This window comes from Dipodomys merriami, unplaced genomic scaffold (assembly GCF_024711535.1).
Source record: "Dipodomys merriami isolate MVZ:Mamm:240054 unplaced genomic scaffold, mDipMer1.0.p SCAF_35, whole genome shotgun sequence".
NCBI lineage: Eukaryota > Metazoa > Chordata > Mammalia > Rodentia > Heteromyidae > Dipodomys > Dipodomys merriami.
In genome coordinates this window covers 11736391-11758444 of record NW_027205048.1, presented here as the reverse complement: position 1 = coordinate 11758444, position 22054 = coordinate 11736391, and the positions used below count along the sequence as shown (strand labels likewise).

Genomic DNA, 22054 nt, shown 5'->3' with positions numbered 1-22054 from the left:
TTGGCTTCCAAGTCTGGCAGGAGATGCAGAATTAAACACAGACGCCCTGGTGCCAAAACAAAATCGTGACAAGATTTGAAGCCCCCGTCCCCTAAACGTGCAGGCTGTCACTCGGGAAACAAGGCCGGCTTTGTTTTCGCTCCTGCCCTGCACGGGGGTAGAACAGTCTGGAGCCACGTTGCTTCTGATAGAAGAGCTGACTCTGCGCCAGGGAATTCAGAATTGCTGAAACCCAAAGCAGAAACGAGACGGCAAGATGCGATGGGAGGGGAGGGACCTTTGACCGGTGCTAGGAATGAGGACGAGGTGGAGGCCCGAGGGTTGGAGAGGGGTAAAAAGGAGGTTCAGGGAGGAAGCCAGGCTGAAGGGGTGGGGTGGCTAAAAGGCCAAAGACAGCGGTGTGGGGTCCCGAGGAGGAGCTGCTCATGTCCAGTCCTGACTCCCAGGGTGAGGGCAGCGAGGGGAGCCTGGTAGCCACCTCCCGGCATCTGGGGCTCTGAGGACCTCATAGGCTCCTGGCTGGGTCTCAGCTCTTGGATTCCTCGCCTGCTTCTCCCAGGCTCTTCCCCTGCACAGGGCCTGGCTGTCTCCTTACTTTCCCTTCAAAAGGAAGTCTTCTTTTGTTTGGACTTCTGGTATTGGCATGGCTTGGGAGCAACTTGAGGGGCTTATTTTTTTTTATTATAATTGTAATCATGCTTGACACAGGATTACCAAGCAGGTTATGTTGGTATTGCTTTCGACTCAAGGATCATTCCCTGTGACCTTGAGACCACTGATCACAGTCCTGAGGCACAGGCCTCCGGTCTCTGTGAGTCCCAATGAGAAAGGCCGGTGCTAGTGGTAGGGAATTGTGACTGTGTTGTTAGGAGGGTTGTGCCAGGTTGTAGGAGAGTGGTGCCTGGGCGGTAGAGGGACTGTGATCATGTTGTAGGAGAGTTGTGACTAGGTTGTAGGAGAGCTGTGACTGGGTTGTAGGAGAGTATTGGGTGGGTGGGGGTGGTTGTGACTATGTTGTAGGAGGGTTGTCTTTGGGTTCTACGAGGATTGTACCCTGTTGTAGAAGAGAGTCTGGTGCTGGAGTGCTGACATGGTAAACCTTCCACAGCTGAGAGTGGACTTCCTTCCCAGATAGTCCCTGGAGTCACCTAGGACTTCCAAAAGTCATGGCCACCTTGTGGAGTATGGATGAAGACACCTGCTGCATGCTTCTCGGGTCACGTGGGGCCCAGAACAGGAGTTTGCTCTTTGGCTGGGTTATTCTTTCCCGGGGGGACCACCAGACAGGGCACTGAGCCTCACTCCTCTGCTGGTCCTCCGCTGCTCAGTGACCCCTGTAGTAGTCAAGGACAAAGGACCCTTCCTTTACCTGGAGGGGTGTAAGCTGTGGTTTGTTGTGCAAGTGGTCTCTTCAGCCATTGACCTCATCTTGGTGGATTAGTTCATGGTGCTTAGATCAGATTCCAAACATCCCAGGCACAAATGATAACTTATCTTCATTATTTCTTGATCAGAAGGTGAATTATAAATCAACTGGGGTACACCCACACAGTATAACATTCTAATCACTGAAGAGAATGTATATAGGAAGCAAAGATGTCTTGATATCATTGTGTCTTGTTTTGTTAAGTGAGACAAGTTAGCTGTGGGAGAGTCTGGATTGTTTTATACCATGTTGATTACCTAATGAACATCACGTCTGGAAAATCATAGATCAAGGTATTCATAGTTGTTATATTCTCAGAAGAGCTTGGGAGCATCTACTTTTATGTCTCTGTGCTCTCTCTGCCTCTGATCAACATGACTGTGCATGGTGTGTGTGTGTGTGTGTGTGTGTGTGTGTGCGCGCACGCACATGTACCAGTACTGGGTGTACTTCACCACTGGAGCCACACCTCCATTTCCAGCTTTTTGCTGATTAATTGGAGATAAGAGTCTCTCTGCTTTGTCTACTTGGGCTAGACTTGAATCTCAATCTTCAGATTTCAGCCTCCAGAGTAGCTAGATTACAGGTGAGAGCCACTGGTGCCTGGCAACCTAATTAAAATTTTTATTAAAACAATCTCTTTTTAATATGCAGGTAAATGTTGGGTCAGTCCAAGATGGCAGGGTTTCATGAGGAAGCTGTTTGTTGGGTAAGTTTAAGAGGCTCTCCTTCCTCTTAAACTGGGGGTTCTTATCTTTTCTGTGCCATGGGCCCTATTGATAGTCTGAGGAATTCTTTAGATTCCTTCCTAGAACAATGCTTTAAACACACCCACAAAAGCATAGAATTACAAATGAAGCCAAATTTATTGGATTATACTTATCAAAATGTTTGAAAAATTGTGAAGAAGTAAAACATGTGGCTCTTATTGAATTTAAAGACAAGATTTAACTGTGGGTTTAATGACCACAATAATTTTGAATTAGCAATGAGCAGAAGTGACATTTTGGGAAATCTGTAACAATTAGGTGTTCCATAAAAATACTTGTGATTTCTATTGTTGACTAAGACAGAACACTAACATTTCTGTGATATGTCCCCTGCCTTCATTAATAATGACAATGCTCTAATACACAGTGAGGGGGAATGAAATGAAGGTCCAGCTTTTTACTCAGCACCATAGACTTTTGTTTGCCTTCCCAGAATTAGTGCTTCTGGATAGCTGGGAGACATTGAATCTGATATTTCCACTCCCACAGTCCCAAACACCCCATCTATAAAATGAGGGACTCAGGGAAGGCAAATATGTATCATCCTCCATGTCAGCTGTGATTGATTGGTAGTGACTTGGTGAGGCCCACTGAAAACATTTCCATCATCACCCCTGTGCCCATGGTAAAAGGATGCCATGAACGATTGGTGATGTCTGCCAATAGCAGTGGATGGGAGAGGCAAGATGAACAAGACACAGCTTCTATCCCTGAACTGGATGAGTCCATGGCCCTGCTATTTCTGTAAGGCTGAAATTAATTATTCTCTTCTAGCTCTGATTAAAACTATCTCTTGTCCAACAATAAAAGTAACTATATAAAATGTGTTAGCATCTCCTCAGGGTGTGTGTGTGTGTATGTGTGTGTGTGTGTGTGTGTGTGTGTGTGTGTGTGCATGAGGCTGGAGCCAGTTTTGACCCACACAGGTGGACTCTGTCTTCTTGTTGAATGTTTCCTGAGTGGAGTTGGATGCTTTACCTTCAGAACTGCCATGATAAAATGGTTACTGGGAACAGATTGTCTAGAAAGAAAACAAGAATTAGTAAACACAGTCCCACAAATGAGCCATCTGGAGATTTATTTACATAAGAAAAAAGAAAACCCTAGGTATTTCTTGCTGTGGTTTGTTTCTCTTGCAAGTAGCCACGGGGGGATATTTGTCTTGAGGACACATTGAGCTTTTTAGCAAAGATCTCTGAAAGCATAATAAAAAAAAATTCCCTACAACAATACTCATTTGATTGGTTACTTGTGAAGTGGGCAAGAGGAGAGAGGGAAAAGGACATAGTTCCCCCCATTTTTAAATTATTTGTAGCAATAAATATACATATGTGTATATATAATGTGTGTATAATGTGCATAATTTATATAAAAGTATAGCGCATATATATATACATATATATATATATTGTGTGTGTGTGTGTGTGTGTGTGTGTGTATTTGTGGGCTAGTACTGAGGCTTGTACTCAAAGCTGGGAACTTCCCCTTAGCTTTTTTGCTCTATTTTTTTCCCTCAAGGCTGGTGTACCAATTGAGCCACATTGCCACTTCCAGCTTTATTGTGGTTAATTGGGGATAAGCATTTCATGAATTTTGCTGCCCAGCCTGGCTTTCATACCATGATCCTCAGATCTCAGCCTCCTGAGTAGCTAGGATTATAAGTGTGAGTCTGTAATGGATGGGTAATCCTATGGTGGCTTAATTTTGGAGGACTCTAGAATAAAGAAAAAAAAACCGTTACACAATTTGACAATTACCAGCTAGACTAGCAGTGAGGCCAGGGACCAGTTGATCCCAGAGGGGGTCCCTTTCTGGGAGTTTGATTGGCTCCACAACACCTCTTAGCTTCCTCCAGATTGTCTTTCATCCCATCTTCCTTCAGGAAGCACACACTGAGATAGCCCTCACTTCCTAGGCCTTCTGACTGCATTCAATTCTGCTTTGCTCTATCACTAAGTAACCAGGAGTCCACCTGGTGCAGCTGGCAGAGTTCAGCATGGACAGAAGAGAGGCAGGGAAGGCCCCACAGGTGTCTAAGCTCACCCGGCCCATACCTGTGATTTCTTTCCATCCTGTATTGGATAACACCACTGCCAGCCACACCTGTGGAGTGACAGCCTAGGTAAAAATAGCCCCTGATATGTCCGGGCAGACCCTGCTTGGCTGATAAAATACTAATTAATAAGTCAGCAGTTGGACTGACTTTTCAGAAGATAGCTTTCAGCTCCTGGGCTGGGCTGGGTTGTAGAGTGTCATGCATGTTTGTTCTGGAAATTGTGTAGCTCAGGGTAGCGCATCTTTATTGGGGCAAGAAGAGGCAGGACTGAAAAGCTGAGCTGGTCCCTTGCCCCAGGGCTCCTGGAGTCAGAAACAGCTGCATGGAAGGACAGGAAGGGAAGTTTGAAGAACGAAGGTAGCTGGAAGATACCCAGCAATTCAGAGCCATCAGCATGAAAGATAATTACCTGCTGACAGGTCTCTCATAGGTACCTGGATATGTGTGTGTGTGTGTGTGTGTGTGTGTGTGTGTGTGTGTGTGTGTGTGTGTGTGTGTGTGTGTGTTTATGCACATGTACCTGCAGATTCTGGTAAACTGTGTCTTTTCATATATATATATATATATATATATATATATATATATATATATATATATGCATATTCCACACTTGGGCAAATTCCAAAGTGAGAAGGGATCCTGAAATATGATATTGTAAAGGAATCTGTAACTAAGCTAGAAAGTTCAAAAGATACAAAGAAATAAACAAGAAATAGGGAAGATTTCAGAAAAAGGTAGGCTCAAGTCTGGCTCTGTTATGTACGCCAGGGAGAGGACAGAGCTGGGGTTTGAAACGTCTTATCTGGAGTTTGGGTATAAGCGTCGTGGGGGAGGGGGGTGTCTGGTGAATGGAGAGGAGGAGAGAGGGTGAATACGCACCGATACTTTATGTACATATATAAGAATGGAACGAGAACATTCGACAGGACTGTGTTGGAATGGGGGAGGGGTAAGGAAGGAGGAGAGAGATGTGACCCTGGTCAAGATGCATTTTATACACACATAGACATGTTGAAATGAACCACCTTTATACACTAATTGGTGCTAAGTAAGTAATAAATAAAGGGGCACAGCCCGACTCCAAACTTGTCTTCTTAGCAAAGGTGAGCTTGAGCAATGGATGAAAAGGAGACCGTGTGTATGTGTGTGCGTGTGCACGTGCACACGTGTGTGTGCATATGCAGAGGGGAATGGGAGAGCAGCAGGGACCCTGCAAACTTCCACACCTCCGGACTGGTCTCTGCATGCGATTCCTTGGCCACCATCACTTGTCATTATGGTGTGTCACTCTCAATGTAGGGAAGGGGAATAATAAAGTTGCAACATCTTGAATTTTGCTTCTCAGACTTTCAGAGGTTATTTATGGAGACCTGGAAGTGATTCTGAAACTTGATGGCCTGCAGCTCAGTGATTCCAACCGTGGCAGATCTACTCAGAAGGTCAGAAAGGTTTTTCAGGTGCTCACCAACTGAAGCTGTCTATTTAGTATCAAATATACATCATACATACCATCAATATTATGCATATTGATGGTATGTATAATGCCGAAAACTATTCGTTTATTTTACTTCATTTTGCCTCACTTGACTTCGCTTTATTTTGTTTTGGTTTTGGCAGGGCTTGAACAATGTAGCCCAGGTTGGCCTTGAACTCGTCCACCTTCTGCCTCAGCCTCCAAAGTGCTAGGATTACAGTCATTCCCAAGTTGCTTTCAATTAAGAAATGCTTTGAAGAGAGTTTGCTTGTTAGTGTTGACCCCTAATTAAAAGCAGTCAGACATGGCAGACACATGATAATGACTTATAACATAGACCATGTTTTCTGAGCAGGAGGTAGCCCCTCTGTCAGGTATATGTGAGTCCTGAAAGAGAGGAATGGACACTTTTAGGGAGCATGAAGAATGTTCATCTCCTTAGCATCACACAGACCTCTTGCCTTTCTGTATCACCCAATTTTCCATCACAGATCAGAATGAATGGTCGGAGAACAGAGTTCAGATGGAGGCAGTGGCAGTCGAGTTAGATCTCCACTGGTTTCCCTGATTGATGTTCAGGGAGGGATGTAGCCTGCCTGGAACCCAGGTCCGAGAGGCGCACTCCCCCCACCCCACCAAGCTCCGAGTACCAAAGGCTCTGCTCAGTTCCCGCCTGTGTTTTCAGCCTGGTGCCAGGAGCAGCAAAATTCCACAGGCCCATGGTAGGGTTTTATCTGATTGTCCCTCTCAAGAGCTGACATAGTGCAACTCATTGCTGATGGAAATGGAAAGTAATCTAATACCGATATTATCCTACTTTTCCATGGGGGCCCGTAAATGAAAATCGGCCTTATTATCCATTCATCTCTTATTTATTTACTTTTCTTTTCTCAAAAGTTTGCAAAATTTAACCAGCCAGAACAAATTTGTGTGCCCCGCCGTCATCTGTGAACTGGCAATGGAATTTTTCTAACGTGCCTGATTTTTTTTTTCAACTCGGGTGCCACATAGATTTCTTTCTTTCCTTGCAAATGATTTAGCTTCTGAGTGCACAGATACAAATGGGCCATAGGATTCCTTCCTGGGCCTTGACACGTGGACCTTCCCCACGGAAAGCATGCATGCGTGTTGGCAGTTTTCCCTTCTTTCTGCTCTTCTATGAACATCAGGCAGATTACACTGAGAGCAGCCATTCTCTCTTCATTGTAAGGACGGTGTTACATAGTTTGCTTATTAGTGTTGTGACACAGGGCCAGTAGCAAAGATTCAGCAATTAATTGTGAGTAGATGTCTACTGGGCTTACAGTTCCAACTTGTTTTGGGGGCTCAATGTTTGGAAGGCAGCCTACAAAAATAGCAAATTATGGGAGAACAAAAAAAAAAAAAAAGAAAAGAAAAACAGTGGGTCCTGAGGCATTTGGTTGGAGCAGACATTAATTCCATTTAGGGCTCAAGCCAGCCCACAGGTAATTGCAGGTCTCTTACATTAGCTTGCAGGAGCGGCGGAAGCATGTAATTCCAGCCAATCTGATGGGCACACGACTTGGTATTTGGTGCCAAGTGAGACCGTGAAACAAAAGGACACATGTGTTTTCAGGGGAAAGACTCCCCCCACCCGGGCCCCCCACAAACCAAACAGTACAACATAGATTCAACTGTTAGACACGTGAATCTCAAGATTCCTCAGGAAGCTTGCTATTTTAGGAAAGTGGGGTTTAAGGAGATGGACCGATTATCTGGGCAGGGAAGCATGTGGCTTGGGCTATTTTGATGAGACCCTTCAGTGCAAGTTTACTTCAGTGGAGTCACAGTCTTCTTTCGGAGCCCCCAGGTGTTGTAATCCTGGCTACTCAGGAAGCTAAGATCGGAGGCTGTCTGGTTCAAAGACAGCCTGTGCAGAAGGGTCTATGAGACTCTTATCTCCAATTAACCACCAAAAAGCCAGATGTAGAGCTGTGGCTCAAGTCATAGAGCCTTGAGGGGAAAACGCTAAATACTAAACACTAAAGACTTTGAGTACATTTCACTAATTTAAACCAATTATGCAGTACTAGCGGAAGAAAGAAAAGGGAGAAAAGAAAGTCTGCTTTGTGGGGCCTAGCATTCGCTGTACCTGATTCATTAAACTGAGGTCTGAGTTAGGCTCAGGGATCACAAGGTGAAGCCACTCGCTTCCCCCTCCCTCCATTTGATGTCTATAGTTAGGATTAAGAGCTGGGCATGGTGGATCGTGACTGTAATCCCAGCAACTCAGGCAGCTGAGACAGCAGGATTATAATTTTGAGGCCAGCCTGGGTTATCCAGGTCTCAAAATAAGATTCAGAAAGGGCAGGTGATATAGTTCAATAGTAAAGTGCTTGCCTAGTGTTATGGGAGGCCCTGGGTTCAATCCCCAATGTAATAAAAAGCAAAACCAAGCTCACAGAAGGTGAGTTGTTGACCAGTGTCCATAGACCTACTTTACGCTGTCTAAGATGGAAGTGAGGCTAGACCAACTGTGGGATGGAGGTGGAAGCTCGGCATCTGGGAATGGGGTCTTTATGGCAGGGTCCATGTTTCCACGGAGCTGATGGGCTGGTGGTTGTCCTGTCACTCATCCACCCACACACTGACATCGGTAGTCATTTGTGTCAAATGACCTCCACGACAGAGCCAGGGTCCTAAAGGAAACAGATTTTCATCACCCATTTTCTTAAGTTGGACCCTCAGAATGGTTTTCTCTGGAGGGAGAATGAAAAGAATGACAAATGTTTCGAGTGTCTGTCTATGCAAGCTCTCCAGTTCTGAGGCTCAGACGGACCTTGAGGGCGCTGTTCCTGGTATAGCTGCGCTCCTGGGGTCCAAGTGCTCTCACTAGCAGGTAAGCGGGCTTTGGGATGTAAAACAATCAGGCAGTTTAACCATGTAAGCAATGGATTATCCATTCCAATGAAAAAAATTAAAACAGTGAATCAGGGGGCTTTGAGTACATCTCACTAATTTAAACCAATTATGCAAAAGTCGTAAAAAAGCAGACCTTTTGTGATTATCATTGAAATAAAAACCTTATAAAAGCAATTGTTTTGTGTTTGTTTATTTGGCTGTTTGTTTGAGATAAGACTTTGTTATGTAGCTTAGACTGGCCTTGAACTCTATGGTCCTGCCTCTATCTCCCAAATTCTGAAATTAAGGTGCGTATCACCTTTTTTCCATTAAGGCCATCCATTCTTTGGAAGCCATTCTCTGACACTGTGGAAGGTAATCTCTTTTACTTGAGGTGTATGCATAGAATTAATCTCATCTGAAAAATATACTTTTTCAGAGACATCTGGAATAATGTTGCACCAAATGCCTGACTAGCATGACCTGACCAGGTTGACAATGGACATGAACAATCTCAGACTCTGTGCCTCTGTGTGCAGGGCTCTGTGGTTCTCATGCCAGGCCAGGCTCGGGCCCCGCACACTGTCATTTTCAGGAATTAGTGATGCCCTGCATATTGGCTGGTGGATGGCTGCGTTGTCAGGAGTGGCTCAGTAGACCTGGGAAGAGATTTTTGATAATCCTCCAAGAGATGAGATGGAAATAGAATGGGAAAAACTAGTGGTGCATGTACAGGCTTCTGGAAGCTGAAGGATTCTTTACTGTCACTCTTGTCAAGAAATTCTTCTCATCTCAAAGTTTATAGTGGATCACAGTTGTTAGACTCTCAGCTAAAGCCTGGGGTTTCCTTTTTCTGCTTCCTGACCAGGAGTCTCTCATGGCCATTTATGTTGACATAAATTGTGCAAGAAAATGTTGGTCATGACAATACACCTTGATAAATGGAATTGTTTCTCATAAAATTTGTATAGTTGACTTGATTCCCCTCCCCCCCTCAAGACTGCTGATAAAATTTGAGAAGTTTGGAAACATGGAGAGAGAGAGAGAGAGAGAGAGAGAGAGAGAGAGAGGAGAGAGAGGAGAGAGAAGAAAAAAAAATAAAACAGAGTAGGCCCACCATGTAAGCACAATGAGTTATACTTCTAGGAAGTTCCTTCTGGTCTTTTTCCATATGGCTGCATTTGCTTGCATAATTATTGGAGGGCCTATCCATTTCACCCTCTCCTCAGTACATCATATGTTATACATGATACCAAAAGTAAATTCCATGTCTTTTATAGTTAGTATTTATGGAGACATACCATTCCATTAAAAGGATGCTCCTTGATTTAATTAACCAGCTCCTATTGTTGCAATCGAGGTTGTCTTCAGTCTGGTCCTCTTATAAATCAAGCGTCTACAGTGCTGTGCTTTACTTTTCTTTAGGAAAGATTTCTTAATTTTTTTTTTCCTGAAAATTCAGGACCATTGAGCAAAAGGGCATGGACACTGATTTTGTTTTCTGGCTCTAGATGCATGCTGTTTTGGTTGGATTTCATTGGAACGTGTGCATTTTTCTAGGATTTTATTTGTTGTGGTTCTTTCAGCTTCTGATTCTTCACTCATGACCTTGCCTCTCATCCGCTGGCTTCCACAATGATCTTTGTAGCCGGTGCGGCACATCGGTGGTCATCGGAGCTCTTCAGTTCCTGCAGTCATATCTTCCTGACCAAAAAAATAAAAATCTTGAGACTAAAAAATGTCCTTGCCTAGTCCTTGCTCAAGAGAGATTTATAGCGTGGAAAATCTGAGTACAGTCTCTGAAGCCATTTTTCAACTGTTAGTGGAAAAAAAAACCCAACAACCCATGTTTCACACTTAAAAGGCAATTTCAGGATTTATTTTTGGTTCCCTGATAATTCTGGGAGACTCTGAAATGTTTCATGTGTGATGGCTTCTCAACAGAGGCACCACAAGGTGATTCTAATAGTAGTTAGAATCTGGAGCAAACATTTTAGAAGACACAAGTTAAGTTAATGATACTATTATCTCATGATAAACAAGTCTTCTATTTGTCCTAATGTTTGGAGTGTTCTCTTGGACATTAGTATGGCATAGTATATTCTGAATTCTTGGCTGGATTCTGGGAAATACATTTGAAGTTCACATTTTGTGTTTTAAGAAGTAAATTTAAGCTGGGCACTGATGGCTTATACCTGTAGTCATAGCTACTCAGGAGGCTGAGATGTGAGGATCTCAGTTGGAAGACCATGAGTCTCTTACCTGCAATTAAGTACCAGAAAAGCCAGAAGTGGAGCTGAGATGCGAGTGGTTGAGTGCTGGTCTTGAGTGCAAAAGCTCAGGAACAGCACCTAATCCCTGAGTTGAAGCCCTAAAAGGTAAATTTAAAATTTGGTGTGACTCACAGTACTAAGCTTAAATACAAGGAGGTGGAGGAGTGAATTATATTTTGGGAAAATCATTAATGTATTTTGAACTATGTGTATTTTTCAAATTACAAAAATTAACTCACTAATTCTACATACTAGTGGTTTTCATGGTGACATTTAAATATACACATATGTCATGCTTTGATCAATTCCGACCTTTCTACCCATCCTTCTTACCCCCTCTCCCCCACCTTTCCATTACTCATTTCCTTCCCCTTCTCATATTTTGGACATCGCCTCTAAATAGGATCATATAATTCATAGCCTTTTGTGACTAGCTGTGTATGCTACACTGTGGCATATCAGAGATCTGATGATCTTTATCCTTTTTTGTAGCTAAATAATATAATACTGCATACATGCTATATGTTACTGATTCCTTCCCTATTTGATGGGCATTTGGGTAGCACTTATTTTGGGCTGCTATGATATTTATGAATCATCCTGGGTGGATATATGTTTTGATTTCCCTTGGCTACCTGCATAATGGTGGGGTTTCTGAGTCACATGGCAACTCTGTGTGTAGCTTGTACCAAACTGCCCATATGCATCTGTGGCTCCCTCAGAGAGATGGATGAGGTCATGCGTATGCCTGTCAGTGCCAGCTTGGGTGAAGGGAAGTTTCTTACCAAGTTGGGTTAGGAAAGGAAGCCGGAAGAGGAGTTCCTCAGGCCCAAGCAGGTTTCACGTGGATGATGTCTTGTCGTAAATTGTGTTTCAACATCTTTATGTAATCTCGAGTTTGCGGGGAGGACGTGTTAGTATAACTGTTCTGCTGTGATTCACATGTGAATCTTCCTATACTTCTAAATAGCTCATTAACTTTTTAGGAATTACTTTGAATATTGGAAAGCAAATACCACACCCCTAAAGCTTTCTCAATAAATATTCTAACAAAAACAATCTCTGCATTACCTTTGGTTCAGCACACTGATGTAGACTCCCTGATGTAGAACCAAGAGCTCACCAAATGTTTGAACGCTGAGTCTGCTGTGTACATGCTCATTATAACACAATGGTTTATTTCAAGCCAAATCCTTGTGTGTGTGTGTGTGTGTGTGTGTGTGCGCGCGCACACGTGCGCACATGCACACGCGCACTGGTACTGCAGCTTGTACTCAGAGCTTTGCTCTCTTGCTTAGCTTTTTTTTGTTCAAGGCTGGCACTCTACCACTTGAGCCACAGCTTCACTTCCAGTTTTTTGCTGCTTAATTGGAAATGAGACTCATGGACTTTCCTGCCTGGCCTGGCTTTGAACCTTTATTCTCAGATCTCAGCCTCCTGAGGAGCTAGGATTACAGGTGTGAGCCATGAATGCTTGGCTCAAGCTCAATCCTCTCAATTCCATGGAAGAAAATGTTTTGAGAGCATTTCTGAACTAAGTATGTAATCAATGGGAGATCTATATGCATGTTAATATCTGATGCCAATTTTTTACTTAAAGCTTCTCAATATGAATATCTTAGGAATTTGATCTTCAACTTGGTGTTAAACCTAAAATGGTTAAGTTTATATGAATGTTGGCCATGAGGATCCATTTTCCTCTTCCCCCCACCTTCCTCTGGTAGAAAGATGATATTCACTGGTGTAATGATATCCCTCGGTGGCATTAACCACAGAATTGAAGGTTTGGCTTCCTTCTGGCAACAAACCTTGGGGTTTGACTTGCTGCTTGCACAGCTCCATTGTATAATCATGCGACATGTGGAAACTAGAGTGTAGGGTTGCTGATTTCTATTCCATGAGCTGAGTCTTCCCGTGCCAGCCCAGAAAGATCTTACCCTTGCTGAAGTGTTCAGTTTTCTGTGGCTTCCCCAGCCGCTGTAAGTGATGTGGGAGGCAGATTTTCGTACATTCCAGCACAAGGTCTAATTATGGACAGAATGATTGGTGAACATTTATAAAAGCAAAAGCCGACCTACTCAACCTGGACCTTCTTGTTTTTCAATGGAAAAGGTCAGTCACTGGTGTCAACGGTTTTAGACAGCTTGGGTTATATCTGTAAGAAATAATCCAACTCAGCAAGAAAAAACAAACCCAGACTGTTCCATTGCTCTGAAGTGAAGAAATCCAGTTGTCTTATGTGTTGTAATGGACAGGATTAGACATGCTCTATTTTTTTGTTTTGTTTTGTTGTTTGTTTTTAGTCTTTGGATTTCGAATAATTGTTTTTTTTCCCCCTTTGCAGAAACCTTGTATTTTCTGTCCTCTGTGGTTGCCAGGCATGTACTTGACTTTTCAAAGAGAGGAACATATCGTTGTGAGAAATTGCTGCTTGGAGCATATAAATGAGTACTTTTGTGATCTTTGAAGCTGGAAGGCCAATTCAGGCTTAGAAATTCCATGCTTTATATTTTCTGTTGTTTTACATAAACCAACTGTCCTTCCCCCCACCCCACTTCTGTCTCTCTTCCTAGAACTGAGAAAGAAGAGCTAGAGGAGAGGCAGGTTTTAGATGATGATCTTTTTCCCTTCAGGTTGAGATAGGGAGTTCTCCTTGGCTATCCAGCCAGCAGTAGGGCCACATGGCCCTCTGTGCCTAGATCAAGGCCCTCTCAACCGGAAACCGCTTTGTCCTCAAGGCCGCTTGGCAATGTCTGGGGACGTGTTTCGTCCAGCACACTGGAGGACGCATTAGTGGCATGCTGGGAATCATTGTACAGGGCACCTGCCTGGCCCACAAGAAGCCCTGGTGTGCACAACACCTGGACTTCTAAACAGGTGCAAAGTTTCTGGCCCGCTGTCTGGCAGCTCTGGCCAGCGCAGTACCCTCCTGTGTGGCACCTCCCTTGCGGGCGCTGCTCTTACGGCACACATGGAGTTCTGAGAAACACCAGGTCAGCTCCTTACCTGCAGGGCAGGTGTAGACGGAGCCCTGAAAACCAACACGGCGACGCCTAACTCCAACTCCCTGCCTGCCGGGCCAGCGCGTCCCTGGGCAGGCAAGATGCAGCAGGCTTGTGCTTCTTTTCTTTCTTTCTTTTGTTAAATGTTTCATAAAGTGCTTTTGCCCTGGGTTAAGGTTTTTGTTGGTGGTTAGAAACGTGTGTTTGAGGTGAGGCATTACTCCTTAAGCCTTACCTTTCTTGGAAGGAAACTGGTATGACAAACAGATTAGGACATTGTCCAAAGTCACTATAACCTGCACTCTTGTCTAGAAACCTGATGATATGGGAGTGGTTCTTTTCTTTCCTTTTCTTTTCTCCTTCCTTCCTTCCTTCCTTCCTTCCTTCCTTCCTTCCTTCTCTCTCCTTCCCTTTTTCCTTCCCTCTCTCTCTTCCTCTCTTCTTCTCTTTTCTCCTTCTTCCTTCCCTTGCTCCCTTCTTCAGCTCTCTTACCTGTGTCTACAGGGCCATGGAACCGATCTCATGTGTTTTCCAAGCTGACATGTGCCCAGCCCCACATTCATGTTGTCTGTGAACAAGGACACAGCCAAGTAGCCGGGCAGCCCCTTCCCAGGTGTGACACCCCCTTCCTTCCCTGTGCTGCTGATTCCTAGGTCACTCATGACAGAAGGAAAGTTCAGGATCTGCTTCCATGTGGCATGTTTGTCACTCGAGGGGACATCCCTTTTCTACTGGTGAGCATAGGTTGAGAGTGATGCTGTGACAAGGGTGATCGGGCCCCTCTGTCATCTCAGGAGTTGTGGGTGGGGCAGGGATGGGGGGAAGGACACTTGTTCTCTCACATAATCAGCTAGGGCAGCCCTGCCTAGCACTCTCTTTAGTCACAAATATTTATTTTCTCTATCCCCCACCGGTCATTGTGAAGAACAGGGAAGTGAATTCAATGTGTTTTTTGCACACTGAGGAGCTTTGTTACAATTAACTGAGTTAAATTTCAAAACCAACTGTTTGAATGGAGAACTGTTATGGCCAAGGGCTATGCCTGAACCCAGTTCAGGGCAGACACTAAACGGTGGTCGACTGAAGACCACTGTGGTTTCTAGCCTACTTTCCCTACTCAGTTCTTGCCTTGTGTCTGCCCTTGATCTTAAGTCTTTGCTACACTCTTGTCATGTTAAATTCAGTTCATGACTTTGTTCCATCTTGTAGCTAAGTGAGAAATCCCTGTAGATGCATGTTAATGCTGCTGCTGCTCACCCTCCTCCTTCTTCCCCTCCTCCTTCTCCTCCTCTTCCTCCTCTTCCTCCTCCTCCTCCTTCTTCCTTCTTCCTTCTTCTTCCTTCCTCCTTCTTTCTCTTCTTCCTGTTCCTATTCCTCCTCTCCACCCCCCCCCCCAGAGCCTAGGACCATCTCTTGTAGATACCTAATATGTTTAAAATGACTAAGAGAATAAAGAATGAAAAAAAATTGGTGCCTCAAGACCCTGCCCAGTAGGACTTTGGCCTTCTCTCTTGAAAACCAGCCAAGAGCATGGTATATGTATTTTTCTGTAATCTTCCCACTGCCCTGGCTAGGAAAGTATGCACTGTGTCTTTAAAGTAGCTTGGCCCTGTGAAGCTCATAAGCATCTTATAGTTTGAATTTGGGAGCCAAGGCTATTGTGTTGCTCACAGGGACCTGGATGCTGGAAGCCTCTTCAGGTCCCCTCTTCGGCCTCCTCTGTGGAGGGGCTGGTGTGGTCTTCAGGTCCCCTTGGGAGAAGAGCTGCAGCAGGAGCAGAAGGCAGGGTTGACCTGGCCTTCTCAGGAAGGGCTTAGCATACTGTTGTAGAGAGGCCAGCCTGTGACCTTGACCATGACCCCAGCAAGCCATCCTACCACTGTGCTTGCCCCCATCTGTCTGTGCATGGCGGAAGGTGGATCCCAGGTATAAGGGAGAGAGGCAGGTGTCTCCATCTGTTATCCCTGTTGTGTTTTGTGGTGATAGACCAGGAGTCAGGTATTCATCCATCTCATTTTCCTCTCATTAACCCAGATCCCCCCCTGTGCTGAACCCTGTTTTCAGAACTTCAGGAAAAGCTCACCTCCCACTCAGGCTAGACTGAAGCCAGTGAGCAACAAGAGGGGTGATGTACCAATGGCTATAATTATTTAGTCTAATTTTTAATAATCCCCAAGACATACTATTATGTCCATTTTCACCATGTAAGAAACAGAGTCACCAAGTCAAGCAGTTCTCAATAAATCATATCTCTTGGTGATCAGCCAAACTAGGATCTGAAACCTGTGTCCGTTTTCTGGGTCCTTGACTGAGATGCAAATGAATATTGTAAATAATGTTGCCAAGAGAATACTTAATCTACAAAGAAAGCAAATACTTCAGCAGCACACAAAAAAATTTATTGCCAGCCAATTTGATCTATTAGTTACAAATCAGATTACATTCTCCATAAAGCATTTCCTGGAGGAGCTCTGCATGGCAGCTATGTTAGCAAAGTATGAATTATTCTGGTACTTGAGAGTTATTAAACTACTCACCATTGAGAATAATGACTTCTTCCAGCTCCTTCCACTGCAGACGGACAGTTTCCTGGAAGTACTGAGAATAAGCACAGAAGCACCAGTGCTAGTTCTCAGGACTACAAAGCCATTGGTATGGCTTGCCCCTCAGTGAGCTTCATCCTGGCTCTATTTATTAAGAATTGTGATGGTGTTAGCAGTTCTTCAGAGTTAATCGCAGCCCCTCTCAGCTTTATCTCCTCTAGGGCTGATCAAGGGCATGCTTGGCAGAGCATGAGTCTTTATGGAATAGATGATGCCAACTCCTTATTTGTAGCATTCATCAAAAGTGTAGGACAGGATAGTGCCAGTGGCTCACACCTGTAATCCTAGCTACTAAGGAGGCTGAGATCTGAGGATCATGATTTGAAGCTACCCAGAGCAGGAAAGACTGTGAGACTCTTATCTCCACTTACCAACAAAAAAGCTGGAAGTGGAGTTATGGCTCAAGTGGTATAGCACTAGTCTCAAGCTAAAAAGCTTAGGGACAGCACCCTGGCCTTGAGTTTAAGCCCTAAGACAGGCGTATGCGTGTGCGCACGCACACACACACACACACACGTGTTGGACAAGACATAGCTGAGAACACACAGCTCGACATACTTTGTTTTCATCATGACCCCGACACTAGCTGAGGGACAGGCCCCATTGGCCACAAGCAGGACCCTGTTCAGTTGTCTTGTGGTCTTTTTTTTGGGGGGGGGGTTGTGGGGCTTGAACTCTTGGCCTAGGCGTTGTCCTTCAGCTCTTCAGCTCAAGGCTAGCGCTCTACCACTTGAGCCATAGCACCACTTCTGGTTTTCTGGTGGTTAATTGGAGATAAAAGTCTCATGGACTTTCTTGCCTGGGCTGGTTCTGAATGACAATCTTCAGATCTCAGCCTCCCGAGTAGCTAGGATGACAGACTCGAGCCACCGGCACCCAGCTTTGGAAACCCCTTTTCAACTTCTCATTGGTGAGCTCCTTCTGGTTGGAAAGCCATGGAAAAGAAATCAATCTGTGTGTATGGGACAGGAGGAGGGCGCGTATGAATGTGAGCATGTGCAGGTATGTGTGAGTGTATACATGTATGGGTGCATAGTGTGTGGATGTATGCAAGGCTATGAATATGTGTGCGAATGTCCATCTATGGTTCTATTACTTGTAGTGAATGCATACCTATGGGAGTGTGTGCGTAGTGGGTGTGAGCATGTTTGTGTGTGTGTGTGTGTGTGTGTGTGTGTGTGTGTGTGTGTGTGCAGGATGTGAGTGGGAGAGCATATGTTTGAAGCAGCATGTTCATAATGAGGAAAATCTGCTCACATGGCCTAGGAAAGATTCTGTTAAAATAAGAGCAGGATTTCACGTGCTGCTGAGACCCGAGAGAGAGCACGCGAGCTGCTCTCTGAGACTCTGAGATGTGGTCACTCCTCTGGTTGAGATTTAAGTTCTTCCATCCCCTCTCCATTGTCCACAGGACTGAATCTGACCTTTGTTCTGGGCTCAAAGCCACAGTCCCTTCTCCAGACAGACAGCACACCCCTGCATGCACCCCAGCTGCAGGTGGACTCTAGATGGGAAATGGCCGCTGGGCTTCGGGCTGTGCACAGGGCACAGCGTGCCCTTGCTACGTCTGCCCCTCTGTCCCTGCCAGTGCGCACCTGCTCCTGGTTCAGTCCCCGTCACCCTCCCTTGCTGGGAAGGAATGTAGGGTGTGCATGTGAATTTCAGATAAATAACAAATATGTCTTCAGCTTCTGTGCCAAGGAACTTCCTTGTTGTCTGTCTGAAATTCACAGGTAACTGGGTACCTGCTCCATCTGACTTCCCTACCTCAGACATCCCTTCTGCCTCCAGGTCCCCCCAACTTGTGGCACACAAAGCTCTTACAACGTGATTGGCTGTTTCACCACCCAGAGAACCAGAGCAGAACATCCCCAAGGTGAGAACTCGGCCATTCACTCACCACGTCCAATTCTGCACCATCTACCAGAGCCCTGGGCTAGGGGTGGGGTACCGGGCAGAGAAAACAGGTCCCCTGCTCAGGCCAGGGCTGAGCAAACAGTGACTTGGGAGTAGATCCACATTCCTGCCTGTTTTGTACTGATCATCTGTTTGCATAGTTGTCTCATATATTTACTATCTGGTTATTTAGAGAAAAAACTCACTGACCCCTGATATGAGGATCTTATAGGCTAGAAAAGGAAGACAGACACAAACAAATAAAAGCCCATTCATCTTTCATCTCTGAAGCCTCTTTTACACCCATGTGTGGTCTGGCAGCGGCCAGGATGGGAACCAGCTGGAACCTTTCCCAGTTGATGGTGATTTGTGAACCTTGAGAATCTGACCTCTCTCATCAGCCTTCAAGGTGAGTCTTATTCAAGCTCTAAGCACCGCTGACTTCAGAACCTGCTGCCCAACAGGCATATGGTCAGCTCTGACAGATGTTTGAATGAATGAAGGAGCAGAGAGGGACCATTCTTTGATTGAATCTCAACTGCTTCCATAGTTCAAAGATGCTGGTGTCACAGGAAGTCATGATTTCATAAACTGACTTTCCAAAAAGTTTACTCAGTTCCAGGCACAGTGCTGCTGGGTTTCCAGATCATCCTTTGCCCAGGCTGGTTTGGAACTGCAATCCCGCAAACATGTCTTACTCTTCTTGAGGGAGGAGGTGAGGGGTTGCCTTCCAAGGCAGGGAGTGACTGTGGAGAGGCCTTAGCCTCTATCCATTGCTTTTCCTCAGGCTCTTTGTCCAAGACTACATTAACAACCACGTAGTCCAAAGAAGCTAGCAGGTTCTTGTCTGAGGCTCAGAGAACGTTCTGTCTCCTTAGAGTGTGATCTGATGGACCGGCACAAAATAAATAAAAACCAGTTCAGCCCATTAGCGTTTGGAAGGCAAATGTTTCCTAGTAAAAATAAAGTCTGTGATTGCGTGTTGAGACAGATGTCTACACTTGCCGCTCTTGTTAGAGTACTTAAGAAAATAAATTCAAGATAAGAGAGGCCCAGGCATTGCCCAGGCTCGTGTGCCCTTGCTCTTCATGATTTGCAGGGAATGAAACATTGATGTGATATTCCCATACTTCTGCTTATATTTTTTCTTGAGGGTGGAGGGAGAGAGCCAAAATAATTGAACCAGGGAGATTTTTTGGGGAACTTGGATTATTTGTATAATTAATGACACCGGTGGCCTTCCATGTCACAAAGCCCCCAGCAAGTGTGGATGCATTTAGACCAGGCCTCACGTGGACAGCAATGAACTCAACCAGTTTGAATTAGTTTCTTCTGATTGGTTGAAGTTCAGCTCAGCCACTAAGGTGTTCCCACGTGTCCTAAGGGAATGGCAATGTCTCTGTGTGGATCACCCAAGTGTTTTTATTTTTTTCCCCTGTGACAGAGGTCAACTATCCTGTCTTCATTTGCTGTGAGAGTGGCAGACATGTTTATATAAATGGTTAAGATGTATTTTAAATGAAATGGAATGGTATTAAAGATGCAGCTCAGACAGTGGTACTTACGGGACACTATGTTAAAAATGAACAATACAACTTGTAGGCGGGGCAGAAGGGGGAAAATGGGGAGAAAACGAAGGAAAGGGGTGACATTCTCCAAAAAGAAATGTACTCATTACCTGACTAATAAAAAGGTAACCCCTCTCTACATGATGTTTACAATTCCAATTGGAAAAAAAAATGAACAAGTATTTTTTCGGTGGGGGCAGTGCCAGGGTTTGAACTCTGGGTTTCCCACTTGCTTGGCTTGCTTGCTTGGCTGGTGCTCTACCACTTAAGCCATAGAGCCACCAACCTTTTCTTGGTAATTTGAATGGATTTGAGGGCTTTTTCTGCCTGGGCTGACTTTGAACTTTGATCCTCCAAATCTTAGCCTCCTGAGTAGCTAGTATTATAGGGGTGAGCCACAGGCACCCAGCTTAGCTATGGAGTACTTCAGCAAACGAGGACTGCTTTCTCTCTGACACATTTTGGAGGGAAAAAAATAAGGCCCCCCACATACCACTCTACTTCTGATCTTTGAATCTTTTCAGATCTTTGGGGCTTGAACTCAGGGCCTGGGCACTGTCCCTGAGCTTCTTTTGCTTAAGGATACTGTTCTACCTCTTGAACTGCAGTGCTACTTCTGGCTTTTTTCTGGGTAGTTTGTAGAAGAATCTCCTGGACCTTTCCTACCCAGGCTGGTTTCGAAGTTTGATCCTCAGATCTCAGCCTCCTGAGTAGCTAGATTTACAGGCATGAGCCACCAGTGCGGGGCTGATCTTTGAGTCTTTTAAAACCTTGAGAGTTTCGTGCTTTATAATTTCTTTGACTCCATGTTTGTTAAATGTATATTGTTTCAGGTGGTTTATGCCAGATTCATGATCTTATTTAGATGAAAACTCCATCCCTAGTTATGCTATTTTGTATTCAAATGCTCAACATTTCCCCCCTTTTAAATATATTTGTAATGGCTTAATGGTGTTTCTATTCTTGTGCTTCTGTTATTTGTAGAAACACACCAGGAGGGAAGCCTGCGTTCAACATTTATCTTCTCACCTTTTTTTTTTCTTTTTAAAGAAAGGAGCCTTAGACCCAGTTGCTAATTGCTCCAGCATGGGGCTGATTAGCAAGTTCAAGCAGTATGTAGGTAAATTGGTAAGCAAGGTCAAATAAATTTCATGTGTAAATCTGAGGTTTACCAAGAAGAATATAAATCCTGATGTAATCATGCTGGAGAGGAATCAGGTGCTGTTATATAGCTAGGACACAAAATAACTATAAAAAGTAGCCCCTCTCCCCTCCAGCTGTTTTGTGTTAATAAGCCTCCATCCACCTTCAATTGCTGGGGAAGCTGGCCAGATGCTTGGAACCCACTGCCTTGCGGTCCGGGCCATTCTTGCTCGAGTTGCAATTTAGTTAATTTCACTACTACAGTAGCTTGAGATAATTTGAAGACTCAGTAGGGCGTGTTTTCGATGCTATTAAGTCATTAAGGGTTTTTAAGGGACCAGAAATATTCTTTGCTGGCAGTAAAGAGGAGGGTCATTCTCTTGAAACAAAGGCACCAAGGAACTAACTGCTTAAAAAAAATTTACATCCCCAGCAATGAAATTCAATTACATCAATTCTGACATCAATTACAGAAATCAATAAAGGGTGCTGACTGCCATAAACACAGTGGGAACACAGTGTTCCCATTGCCCAATTTCTTATTTTATGTATATATGTATGTATGTATGAATGTATTGTGTATTTGATGCCCATATTGGGATTGAATTGAGGACCTGGGTGCTGTTTCTTAGGGTTGTTTTTTTTTTCACTCAAGGCTGGTGGCTCAACCACTTTTGAGCTATAGCTCTACTTCTGGCTTTTTGCTGGCTATTTGGCGTTAAGAGGCTCATGGACTTTCCTGCGTGCCTGGCTTCAAACTATGATCCTCAGATCTCAGCCCTCTGAGAAGCTAGGATTACAGGTGTGAGCCACTAGGGTCTGGCCCTTTTGCATAGTTTCCAGAGAGGTGAAGACTGTGGTTGAGTTGACAAAGCCACACTGCCTAATTGAAGCAGTAAATCCTCTGCAGTCAGAATCAAATTTTAAAAGATGTTCTAAAACACACACACACACCCTTTTTTTTTTTTTTTTTTTGGTTGC

General features: G+C 44.5%; 1 long non-coding RNA gene across 1 annotated transcript in view; it reads left to right on the top strand.

Annotated features, from left to right (window-relative positions):
* The window catches only part of LOC138803834 (uncharacterized), a 53227-nt gene extending 34462 nt beyond the window's left edge, over positions 1 to 18765 (top strand). Inside the window, exons 2-3 of the long non-coding RNA XR_011365073.1 lie at positions 18258 to 18342; positions 18654 to 18765. This is a non-coding gene — a long non-coding RNA (uncharacterized lncRNA). The remainder of the gene's footprint in view (positions 1 to 18257; positions 18343 to 18653) is intronic.
* Positions 18766 to 22054: the final 3289 nt, after the last annotated feature.